The sequence below is a fragment of the Oncorhynchus gorbuscha genome, linkage group LG03, assembly GCF_021184085.1.
Source record: "Oncorhynchus gorbuscha isolate QuinsamMale2020 ecotype Even-year linkage group LG03, OgorEven_v1.0, whole genome shotgun sequence".
NCBI lineage: Eukaryota > Metazoa > Chordata > Actinopteri > Salmoniformes > Salmonidae > Oncorhynchus > Oncorhynchus gorbuscha.
This window is the reverse complement of record NC_060175.1, coordinates 10,665,292-10,679,268: the sequence shown is the minus strand read 5'-3', so window position 1 is coordinate 10,679,268 and position 13,977 is coordinate 10,665,292.

Below are 13,977 nucleotides of genomic sequence, written 5' to 3'. Positions count from 1 at the left end.
AAAGGTTGAATATATTTTCTTTCAAAAGGGTGCTTACTCAGAGCTGACCAGCTGGCAAGTGTTTCTATCGACCTCTCTCTGACCTAGTCTGTAGTACCTACATGTTTCAAGCAGACCACCATAGTCCCTGTGCCCAAGGACACCAAGGTGTACCTGTCTAATTGACTACTCCCCCGTAGCACTCACATCTATAGCCATGAAATGCTTTGAAAGGCATCAACACCATCATCCCAGACACCCTGGACCCACTCCAATTCACACACCGCCCCAACAGATACACAGATGACGCAATCTCTATTGCACTCAACACTGCTCTCTCCCACCTAGAAAAGAGGAACACCTATGTGAGAATGTTGCTCATTGACTACAGCTCAGAGTTCAACAACATAGTGCCCTCCAAGCTCATCACTAAGCTCAGAACCACCTGGGACTGAACACCTCCCTCTGCAACTGGATCCTGGTCTTCCTGATGGGCCACCCCCAGGTGGTGAGGGTAGGCAACAACACACATGCCACGCTGACTCTCAACACGGGGACCCCTCAGGGGTGTGCTTAGTCCCCTCCTGTACTCAGCAATACAAATGAGCTGATTGTGGGCCACATCACTGGGGCCAAGCTCCCTGCCATCCAGGATCTCTATACCAGGCGGTGTCAGAGGAAGGCACAAAAACTGTCAAAGAATCCATAAACCCAAGTAATAGACTGTTCTCTCTGCTACCGCACAGCAAGCGGTGCAGGTGCATCAAGTCTGAAACTAACAGAACCTGGAACAGCTTCTACCCCCAAGCCAAAGAGTGATAAATACTTAGTTAAATAGTTAACCTAATAGCCACTCAGACTATCTGCATTGACCCTCCTTTGCACTAACCCTATTGAATCAGCACATACACTGCTACTACTGCTTATTATCTATCCTGTTGCCTAGTCACTTTATCAAATACCTATATGTACATATCTTACTCAATCAACTCGGTACTTGTACTACAGAACGTACTGCGTACGGCCCGTGCATCATGGGAGCCAAGCTCCCTGCCATCCAGGACCTCTATACCAGGCGGTGTCTGAGGCAGGTCCAAAAGGCTCCTTAACAGCTTCTCACCAAAAGCCATAACATAATGATCAGACCGCGGGTGCGTCCGTGTCCGCGTCCGCGTCCGCTATCGATTTGTTGTTGTTGTTGATGTTGTCCACAGGACATGGACAGGTAGGTTGAAATATCAAAACGAACTCTGGACCAAACATATTCATTTGGGGACAGGTCGAAAAGCATTAAACATTTGCTGTTGCTAATTTGTCCTGGGATATAAACATTGGGTTGTTTTTTTTTTTTTTACAATTAATCCACAGATAAAACGGTCAACCAAATAATTTCTAGTCATCTTTCCTCCTTCAGGATTCTTCTTCTTCTTCTTCTTTGGACTTTGCTACCCATCCCTGCCGCGGGATCATTTTCGTCAGCAACCGCTGAATAGCACAGCGCCACAGTCAAATAATATTACTAAAAAAAATAATATTCATGAAATCACAAGTGCAATATTACAAAACACAATTTAGCCTTTTGTTAATCCACCTGTCGTCTCAGATTTTGAAATGATAATTTACAGCGAAAGCAATCCAAGCATGTGAGTAAGTTTATTGATAGCCTAGCATAGCATTATGCATTATGTACACTTAGCCTAGCATAGCATTATGTACACTTAGCCTAGCATAGCATTATGTACACTTAGCCTAGCCTAGCATTATGTACACTTAGCCTAACATAGCATTATGTACACTTAGGATTTCATCTCACCAACTAACACAATGTTCTTGTTCATTCATATTAGAGATGATTTCATCTCTCTCTTCTTCCATTTGGATTTGTTTGTCGGACTCTGGTGATGATGATGATGATGATGACAAAAATTATGGTGATGATAAATAAGACAAAAAAACTGAAAACCTGAGCGTGCAAAACTATTCACCCTCCACCCCCCACCCCAACCACCAAATTCAAGACAGCAGGAGCGGTAGAGATACTCTCAATGATCGGCTATGAAAATAATAATAATAATAATAATATATGCCATTTAGCAGATGCTTTTATCCAAAGCGACTTACAGTCATGTGTGCATACATTTACTCCTGGGTGGTCCCGGTGCCCACTGACTGCTGAGCTTGAATTTACCCTGAGGTGCTGACACCCTCAACAACCACTGTGATGATTATTATTTGTCCATGCTGGTCATTTATGAACATTTGAACATCTTGGCCATGTTCTGTTATAATCTCCACCCGGCACAGCCAGAATAAGACTGGCCACCCCTCATAGCCTGGTTCCTCTCTAGGTTTCTTCCTAGGTTCTTCCTGGCCTTTCTAGGGAGTTTTTCCTAGCCACTGTGCTTCTACACCTGCATTGCTTGCTGTTTGGGGTTTTAGGCTGGGTTTCTGTACAGCACTTTGAGATATCAGCTGATGTAAGAAGGGCTATATAAATCAACTTGATTAGATTTTGATTAGATTTGTTTTGTTGTTGATTTGATCATATTTGGCTTATGTTGATTGGACTAAATTGTTTTTGGTATCTTTCAGTTGTCATTGTATTAGACTAAGCAGAGGTGTTCTTTGCGACTTGCGATAACTCTGTGTGGTTGTAAATCAATAGTTGTTTAGTAGTCAGAAAATGTGGGAAACATTAACTTGCTGGACCATGCTGTAGGTCATGTAACTGTTTGTTACTGTACACGCAATGTGCTTCACGGACTTCACCAGACAGAGGTTGCTCTCCGGTTTTGTTTTGTGATAAAACACAGGTGTGTTTGAATTTAATCTGCCACTGTGTCTTCTTATCGTCTAGGCCTTTTAGGCCTCTATATCACGGTGTCAAGACATATGAATTAACAGTTTATAGAGCAAACCACACAATTATCACAAAACATAGGTTGTAATATGGCTTTTTTTGGGGGGGGGGCTGGCTTCCCCAGTAATTTTACCCACACAATGCTACCGTGTTGCATACTACAGCAAATCACTACACTGTGGTGCATATTACAGCACATCACTACACTGTGGTGTACATTAAAGTCTCAGGAAATCAGTGCTGTAGCAATGCTGTTAGCCTTCCGCTATGCTAGCTCAGTCTCAATACTTCTACGTCTCAGGAAAGCAGAGCTGCAGCAATGCTGTTAGCCTTCCGCTACGCTAGCTCAGTCTCAATACTTCTACGTCTCAGGTAAGCAGAGCTGCAGCAATGCTGTTAGCCTTCCGCTACGCTAGCTCAGTCTCAATACTTCTACGTCTCAGGTAAGCAGAGCTGCAGCAATGCTGTTAGCCTTCCGCTACGCTAGCTCAGTCTCAATACTTCTACGTCTCAGGAAAAGAGAGCTGTAGCAATGCTGTTAGCCTTCCGCTATGCTAGCTCAGTCTCAATACTTCTACGTCTCAGGAAAAGAGAGCTGTAGCAATGCTGTTAGCCTTCCGCTATGCTAGCTCAGTCTCTGACAGATCCCATTCAACCCAGGGAAATCTATTTTTACTCCACCTTTACATTGGAAAGCCTGGCTTATAGCCTCCTGCCTCTGTTCACTGTCACACGCTTTGTGTTGCCGCTCTATCGTCTACACTAGCTACTGGTGAAAATGGAGATCAGATTTCATCTTTACACCCCGCTTGAAGCACACACACGCCCACACACACGCACGCACACACACACACAGCTGTTTAAAATGCACAGCTTTCCACCCACTACGTGTATGAGAAAGACAGCTAAATCTAGGACATTTCCGAGGACGGATCATCATGTATGAGTCAAAATAGAGGTATACGATGATGCATTAAGAAACGTGACCGGTAGGATAATAGAGGTATACCATGATGTCTTAAGAAACGTGAACGGTAGGATAATAGAGGTATACCATGATGCATTAAGAAACGCGACCGGTAGGATAATAGAGGTATACCATGATGTCTTAAGAAACGTGACCGGTAGGATAATAGAGGTATACCATGATGCATTAAGAAACGTGACCGGTAGGATAATAGAGGTATACCATGATGCATTAAGAAACGTGACCGGTAGGATAATAGAGGTATACCATGATGCATTAAGAAACGTGACCGGTAGGATAATAGAGGTATACCATGATGCATTAAGAAACGTGACCGGTAGGATAATAGAGGTATACCATGATGCCTTAAGAAACGTGACCGGTAGGATAATAGAGGTATACCATGATGCCTTAAGAAACGTGACCGGTAGGATAATAGGCAGGGTAGCCTAGTGGTTAGAGTGTTGGACTAGTAACCGGAAGGTTGCAAGTTCAAACCCCCGAGCTGACAAAAATCTGTCGTTCTGCCCCTGAACAGGCAGTTAAGTTAACCTGCTGTTCCTAGGCCGTCATTGAAAATAAGAATGTGTTCTTAACTGACTTGCCTTGATAAATAAAGGTAAAATATAAAAAATATAAAAATTGTATAATAGAATAATATGAACTAAAGCCCAACACATACAATAAAGACCAACACATACACATAAACATATTAAATACTGTATAAACCTATTTTAATCCGTTTAACTGTCTTTGCTTTCAGGCCCACTGGAAGAGGTAGTATGGGGAGGTTTTCTTTGGTCGCCGGGAGGAGGGTCGGGAGGGTGACTGGCAAGCAACCCTAGTTGCTATGGTGGGTGGGAAGGGGTGGAACACATGGTTTCTGGGAGTGGTGGTGGGTGTGGGGGGGGAAGAGGGATTCATATATTATTCAAAATGGATATTGTACCTGTAACCCTGAATTAATGTTGAAAAATATGTTCTGTGACAATTGAGCCGAAGGGCCAAGGTGAGGCAAGGAATCTCTTCGGGATTTTCTAATTTCCATCTATGAGGATCTACAGGTATTAATCTGTCCACATGAAACACGTAAAGGTGCAGACAGAAAATCACAAACCAAAAACAGAGAGAGACAAACAGACAGAGATAGAGACAGAGAGAGGGAGACAAACAGACAGAGATAGAGACAGAGAGAGGGAGACAAACAGACAGAGATAGAGACAGAGAGAGGGAGACAAACAGACAGAGATAGAGACAGAGAGAGGGAGACAGACAGACAGAGATAGAGACAGAGAGAGGGAGACAGAGAGAGAGAGAGACAGAGAGAGGGAGACAGAGAGAGGGAGACAGAGAGAGGGAGACAGAGAGAGAGAGACAGAGAGAGGGAGACAGAGAGAGGGAGAAAGACAGACAGCGATAGAGACAGAGAGAGGGAGACAGAGAGAGGGAGACAGACAGACAGAGATAGAGACAGAGAGAGGGAGACAGAGAGAGGGAGACAAACAGACAGAGATAGAGACAGAGAGAGGGAGACAAACAGACAGAGATAGAGACAGAGAGAGGGAGACAAACAGACAGAGATAGAGACAGAGAGAGGGAGACAGACAGACAGAGATAGAGACAGATAGAGGGAGACAGAGAGAGAGAGACAGAGAGAGGGAGACAGAGAGAGGGAGACAGAGAGAGGGAGACAGAGAGAGGGAGACAGACAGAGAGAGGGAGACAGACAGAGAGAGGGAGACATAGAGAGGGAGACAGACAGACAGAGATAGAGACAGAGAGAGGGAGACAGAGAGAGAGAGACAGAGAGAGGGAGACAGAGAGAGGGAGACAGAGAGAGGGAGACAGAGAGAGGGAGAAAGACAGACAGAGATAGAGACAGAGAGAGGGAGACAGAGAGGGAGACAGAGAGAGGGAGACAGAGAGAGGGAGAAAGACAGACAGAGATAGAGACAGAGAGAGGGAGACAGAGATAGAGACACAGAGAGGGAGACAGAGAGAGGGAGACAAACAGACAGAGATAGAGACAGAGAGAGGGAGACAGAGAGAGGGAGACAAACAGACAGAGATAGAGGGAGACAGAGAGAGGGAGACAGAGAGAGGGAGACAGAGAGAGGGAGAAAGACAGACAGAGATAGAGACAGAGAGAGGGAGACAGAGAGAGAGAGACAGAGAGAGGGAGACAGAGAGAGACAGAGAGAGGGAGACAGAGAGAGGGAGAAAGACAGACAGAGATAGAGACAGAGAGAGGGAGACAGAGAGAGGGAGACAGACAGACAGAGATAGAGACAGAGAGAGGGAGACAGAGAGACAGAGATAGAGACACAGAGAGGGAGACAGAGATAGAGACACAGAGAGGGAGACAGAGAGAGGGAGACAAACAGACAGAGATAGAGACAGAGAGAGGGAGACAGAGAGAGGGAGACAAACAGACAGAGATAGAGACAGAGAGAGGGAGACAGAGAGAGGGAGACAAACAGACAGAGATAGAGACAGAGAGAGGGAGACAGAGAGAGGGAGACAAACAGACAGAGATAGAGACAGAGAGAGGGAGACAGAGAGAGAGAGACAGACAGACAGAGATAGAGACAGAGAGAGGGAGACAGAGAGAGGGAGACAGAGAGAGAGAGAGAAACAGACAGAGATAGAGACAGAGAGAGGGAGACAGAGAGAGGGAGACAGACAGAGATAGAGACAGAGAGAGGGAGACAGAGAGAGGGAGACAGAGAGAGGGAGACAGACAGACAGAGATAGAGACAGAGAGAGGGAGACAGAGACAGAGATAGAGACACAGAGAGGGAGACAGAGAGAGGGAGACAGACAGAGGGAGACAGAGAGAGGGAGACAGAGAGAGGGAGACAGACAGACAGAGATAGAGACAGAGAGAGGGAGACAGAGACAGAGATAGAGACACAGAGAGGGAGACAGAGAGAGGGAGACAGAGAGAGGGAGGCAGAGAGAGGGAGACAGACAGACAGAGATAGAGACAGAGAGAGGGAGACAGAGAGACAGAGATAGAGACACAGAGAGGGAGACAGAGAGAGGGAGAAAGACAGACAGAGATAGAGACAGAGAGAGGGAGACAGACAGACATAGATAGAGACAGAGAGAGGGAGACAGACAGAGATAGAGACAGAGAGAGGGAGACAGACAGACAGACAGAGAGTGAGAGAGGGTGATAGAGAGAGGAAGACAGACAGAGAAACAGACAGAGGGTAGTGCGTACGGCCCAGTACATCACCGGGGCTAAGCTGCCTGCCATCCAGGACCTCTACACCAGGCAGTGTCAGAGGAAGGCCATAAAAATTGTCAAAGACCCCAGCCACCCCAGTCAGACTGTTCTCTCTACTACCGCATGGCAAGCGGTATCGGAGTGCCAAGTTTGGACAAAAAGGCTTCTCAAAAAGGCTCCCCAAGCCATAAGACTCCTGAACAGGTAATCAAATGGCTACCCAGACTATCTGCATTGTGTTCCTCCCCCCAACCCCTCTTTTACGCTGCTGCTACTCTCTGTTTATCATAAATGCATAGTGACTTTAACTATACATTCATGTACATACTACCTCAATTTGCCCGACCAACCAGTGCTCCCGCACATTGGCTAACCAGGCTATCTGCATTGTGTCCCGCAACCCACCACCCGGCAACCCCTCTTTTATGCTACTGCTACTCTCTGGTCATCATATACTGTATGCATAGTCACTTTAACGATATCTACATGTACATACTACCTCAATCAGCCCGACTAACCGGTGTCTGTATATAGCCTCCCTACTGTATATAGCATCCCTACTGTATATAGCCTCTCTACTGTATATAGCCTCTCTACTGTATATAGCCTCCCTACTGTATATAGCCTCCCTACTGTATATAGCCTCTCTACTGTACATAGCCTCCCTACTGTATATAGCCTCCCTACTGTATATAGCCTCTCTACTGTACATAGCCTCCCTACTGTATATAACCTCCCTACTGTATATAACCTCTCTACTGTATATAGCCCTTCTACTGTATATAACCTCTCTACTGTATATAACCTCTCTAATGTATATAGCCTCCCTACTGTATATAACCTCTCTACTGTATATAGCCTCTCTACTGTATATAGCCTCCCTACTGTATATAGCCTCCCTACTGTATATAACCTCTCTACTGTATATAACCTCTCTACTGTATATAACCTCTCTACTGTATATAACCTCTCTACTGTATATAGCCTCCCTACTGTATATAACCTCTCTACTGTATATAACCTCTCTACTGTATATAACCTCCCTACTGTATATAACCTCTCTACTGTATATAACCTCTCTACTGTATATAGCCTCCCTACTGTATATAACCTCTCTACTGTATATAACCTCTCTACTGTATATAGCCTCCCTACTGTATATAACCTCTCTACTGTATATAACCTCTCTACTGTATATAGCCTCCCTACTGTATATAACCTCTATACTGTATATAGCCTCCCTACTGTATATAACCTCTCTACTGTACATAGCCTCCCTACTGTATATAACCTCTCTACTGTATATAACCTCTCTACTGTATATAACCTCTCTACTGTACATAGCCTCCCTACTGTATATAACCTCTCTACTGTATATAACCTCTCTACTGTATATAGCCTCCCTACTGTACATAGCCTCTCTACTGTATATAACCTCGCTGCTGTTATCTTTCACTGTCTTTTAACTGTTATTTTATTTCTTTACTTACCTATTGTTCCCCTAATACATTTTTTGCACTGTTGGCTAGAGCCTGTAAGTAAGCATTTCACTGTAAGGTCTACTACACCTGTTGTATTCAGCATTTCACTGTAAGGTCTACACCTGTTGTATTCGGCGCACGTGACAAATACACTTTGATTTGATTTGACTTCGAGACAAAGCCACTGTAACACAGTCCATATTGCTGCATATGGCTTCTGATTATAGTGCACTACAAAGCCACTGTGGCACCCTCCATCTGCATGGCTTCTGTTTGTCCCCTCCTTCCCTCCTTCCCTCCCTTCATTCCAGTAATCAGATCTAAGTGATGCAACAGCAATTATACACCAGGCCTCTGCTCCAAGTCCCACAGGCAACATTTCCAAGAAAAGATAGGGGACTGAAAAATGTATTTCTCATTGCAGTCTCCAACACACTTGAGAATGTTCAGAGAGAGAGAGCCAACTCACAGAGAGAGAGCCTAAATCACAGTCCGAGAGCCTAAATCACAGAGAGAGAGCGGTATAGATGGGTGGTATAGAGGAGAAGGACCCACTGGTTGCCCTCTAGGATACAGAGAGCTGGTAGTCCCATCCACATAACTAAAAGGTGTGAAGCAGGGAAGAGACTCAGGGGGTATATGCCAATTTGGTATAGAGCAGACCTAATCCACTCCATTAAATTAGTCAAAACAGGAACATTTTACATCTGGCTAGAAATGAATGAGGAAATTATCTCTAAAGAGAAAAATGTCCTCATGTCTGCTACCTATATCACCCAAATAGAATCGCCATACTTTAACGATGACAGCTTCTCCATCCTAGAGGAAGACATTTCCAGGCCCAGGGACAAGTACTAGTCTGTGGCGACCTAAATGCCAGAACTGGACAAGAACCTGACACCCTCAGCATACAGGGGTACAAACACCTACCTGGAGGTGACAGCATTCCCTTCCCATATGCCCCCCTAGACACAACTATGACAACATAACCAACAAAAACAGGTCATAACTCCTGCAGCTCTGTCGAACACTGGGTATGTATATAGTCAATGGTAGGCTTCCAGGGGACTCCAATGGTAGGTACACATATAGCTCTGTCGAACACAGGGTATGTATATAGTCAATGGTAGGCTTCCAGGGGACTCCAATGGTAGGTACACATATAGCTCTGTCGAACACAGGGTATGTATATAGTCAATGGTAGGCTTCCAGGGGACTCCAATGGTAGGTACACATATAGCTCTGTCGAACACAGGGTATGTATATAGTCAATGGTAGGCTTCCAGGGGACTCCAATGGTAGGTACACATATAGCTCTGTCGAACACAGGGTATGTATATAGTCAATGGTAGGCTTCCAGGGGAGTCCTATGGTAGGTACACATATAGCTCTGTCGAACACAGGGTATGTATATAGTCAATGGTAGGCTTCCAGGGGACTCCTATGGTAGGTACACATATAGCTCTGTCAAACACAGGGTATGTATATAGTCAATGGTAGGCTTCGAGGGGACTCCTATGGCAGGTACACCTATAGCTCATCTCTTGGCAGTAGTACTGAAGACTACTTTATCACTGACCTCAACCCAGAGTATCTCAGAGCGTTCACATTCAATCCACTGACACCCTATCAAATCACAGCAAAATCACACTCTGCTTGAACAAAGCTATGCTCAGTCATGAGGCATCAAAGCCAAAGGAACTGAATAATATTAGGAAATACTATCGATGGAAGGAAAGTAGTGTGGAAATCTACAAAAAAAAACAATTAGACAACAACAAATTAAATGCATTCAAGACAATTTTCTGGACAAAATGTTTCACTGCAATAGTGAAGGTGTAAATTTGGCAGTAGAAAACCTAAACAGTATATTTGACTTCTCAGCTTCCCCATCAAATCTAAAAATGTCAAGCAGACAACCTAAGAAAATGAACAACAATGACAAATGGTTTGATTTCTTTTCTCTTTTTTTCTCTTTTTTTCTTTCTTCTCTTTTTAGGTATTTTTCTTCAAACTGCATTGTTGGTTCATGGCTTGTAAGTCAGCATTTCACTGTAAGATCTACACCTGTTGTATTCAGCAGTTCACTGTAAGATCTACACCTGTTGTATTCAGCAGTTCACTGTAAGATCAACACCTGTTGTATTCAGCAGTTCACTGTAAGATCTACACCTGTTGTATTCAGCAGTTCACTGTAAGATCAACACCTGTTGTATTCAGCAGTTCACTGTAAGATCAACACCTGTTGTATTCAGCAGTTCACTGTAAGATCTACACCTGTTGTATTCAGCAGTTCACTGTAAGATCAACACCTGTTGTATTCAGCAGTTCACTGTAAGATCTACACCTGTTGTATTCAGATTCTAACACCTGTTGTATTCAGCAGTTCACTGTAAGATCTACACCTGTTGTATTCAGCAGTTCACTGTAAGATCAACACCTGTTGTATTCAGCAGTTCACTGTAAGATCAACACCTGTTGTATTCAGCACATGTGGCAAATAATCCAACCAAAAACATAGAGATCCAGAAAACCTGAGTCTCCACCTTCACTGTTGTGAATCACTAAAACAATACAGAAATACACTACGAAAAAATAAGGAACAGCACGTCTGAAATCTGCTCAATGTAAATGAATCATTCATAGGACCACAAATACACATTTCTTCTAGACACCGTTGCCCTAGAGCACACAAAAAAACACATACCTCGACCTAAACATCAGCGCCACAGGTAACTTCCACAAAGCTCTGAACGACCTGAGAGACAAGGCAAGAAGGGCATTCTATGCCACCAAAAGGAACATAAAATGTAACATACCAATTAGGATTTGGCTAAAAATACTTGAATCAGTCATAGAGAGAGCCCTTTATGGTTGAGATCTGGAGTCCGCTCACCATCCAATAATTCACTTAATGGAATAAACAACAAATTGAGACTCTGCATGCAGAATTCTGCAAAAACAACCTCAAAGTACAATGTAAAACACAAAATAATGCATGCAGAGCAGAATTAGGCCGATACCCACTAATTATCAAAAAATTATAAAACCACCTAAAAGGAAGCAATTCCCAAACCTTCCATAACAAAGTCATCACCTACAGAGAGATGAACCTGGAGAAGAGTCCCCTAAGCAAGCTGGTCCTGGAGCTCTGTTCACAAACACAAACAGACCCCACAGAGCCCCAGTACAGCAACACAATTAGACTCAACCAAATCATGAGAAAACAAAAAGATAATTACTTGACAAAAACAAAGCAACCTAGAATGCTATTTGGCTGTTGAACAGAGAGTACACAGTGGCACGATACATGACCACTGTGACTCACCCAAAATTAAGTAAATCTTTGACTATATACAGACTAGGTGAGCATAGCCTTGCTATTGAGAGAGGCCGCTGAAGGCAGACCTGGCTCTCAAGGGAAGACAGGCTATGTGCACACTGCCCACAATATGGGGTGGAAACTGAGCTGCACTTCCGAACCTTCTGCCAAATGTATGACCATATTCGAGATAAATATTTCCCTCAGATTACACAGATCCGCAAAGAATTTGAAAACAAATCCAAGTTTGATCAACTCACATATCTATTGGGTGAAATACCACAGTTTGTTATCACAGCAGGAAGATTTGTGACCTGTTGCCACGAGAAAAGGGCAACCAGTGAAGAACAAACACAATTTTAAATACAACCTATATTTAAGTTGATTTATTTTCCCTTTTGTACTTTAACTATTTGCAAATCATTACAACACTGTATATAGACATAATATGACATTTGAAATGTCTTTATTATTTTGGAACTTTTGTGAGTGTAATGTTTACTGTTCACTTTTTATTGTTTATTTCACAAAGTGTTTGTTATCTATTTCCTGGGTTAGGTACACATGCCAACACGTTTCCCATGCCAATAAAGCCCCTTAAATCGAAATTGAATTGAGAAAGCGGGAAAGATATTTTAATTGGAACCTTTATTTGTGAGCAAAGCTATCACTAAATGTTTAATAACAGAGTTCTTTCATGGACAAATGAATGAAGAACACCACTCAAATTGCATTGAATACAGAACAGAGCAGAGAGAAGAACTGCCATGGAAAGTCTTATGGTTCTCCAGACTGATTCAACTCACTGAATCAGAACTCTTTAATGTGTTCTCTGGGCTGTTTGCCCCTGGCATGCTATCTATCTCTTGGCATACTATTTCACACAGTAACTGAAGAAGTGACCTCTTTAACTGGTACAGATGTAGGATCTTAATTTGATCACCCTGTTGCAGGCCGACTTTCCTGCAATGCAAGATTTTTATATTTTGTTTTACTTGTAGTTTATTTGAGGTTTAAAAATGCTTCTGAAGTATGTCATTTCCACTTTGAAATTTCAGACTTGAGTTTACCCACCAAAAATGTCCATTAATTACAATCCACATAACATTTCACATTTTCATTGCTGTAGGATTATTTTCATGCTGTGGTAAACTGGCTCAAATGAAGATCATACAGCTAGCTGTATGAGAGGGGGGAAATAATGTGAATAGGTCTGTGAAATTCAATTATTTATTATGTAAAAAGGGAAGAAGGGACCAGTGGAATAGTAATACTAGAAACATTAAGGGAAGGAGAGACCAGTGGAATAGTAATACTAGAAACATTAAGGGAAGGAGAGACCAGTGGAATAGTAATACTAGAAACATTAAGGGAAGGAGAGACCAGTGGAATAGTAATACTAGAAACATTAAGGGAAGGAGAGACCAGTGGAATAGTAATACTAGAAACATTAAGGGAAGGAGAGACCAGTGGAATAGTAATACTAGAAACATTAAGGGAAGGAGAGACCAGTGGAATAGTAATACTAGAAACATTAAGGGAAGGAGAGACCAGTGGAATAGTAATACTAGAAACATTAAGGGAAGGAGAGACCAGTGGAATAGTAATACTAGAAACATTAAGGGAAGCCAGCGCTGAGGATGGACAAATAGAAAGTTGGATGAAAATGTCAGAAACCTTTAAACACCGTAGGAATAAATAGCCTACAGTATGGCATTTGTTGTAACATGCATTCTGTTCGATAAGTATGTGAGAAATGTGAGAAACGTGTACAGTAGTTTCAGGTATTCCAAAACTAAAGATAATGAATCTCTATGATCCAATCAGTTTGATCCAGGGCAGCAGACAGCAGACATGGCGTCTCACTGGGACAGCCGGTACCAACACCGCAGTGGGATCCAGGGTGCCCCTGCTCCCCTGTGAGGGACTGCTGTTATTGTCACATCACACAGTTATAGTGCCACCCTCAGGCTGTGGAGGAGCTTGTACTGTATAAACTGAACCAGAGCTTTAGCATGAGCATATTACCTGTATGTCAATCAAGTAGTTTGATTATACTGTAGACGATCACAGCGCATGCTTGTGTGCTCTGATGTTTGAGACTCAAGATATTGTAGTTTTGGATGTTGTCTTTTT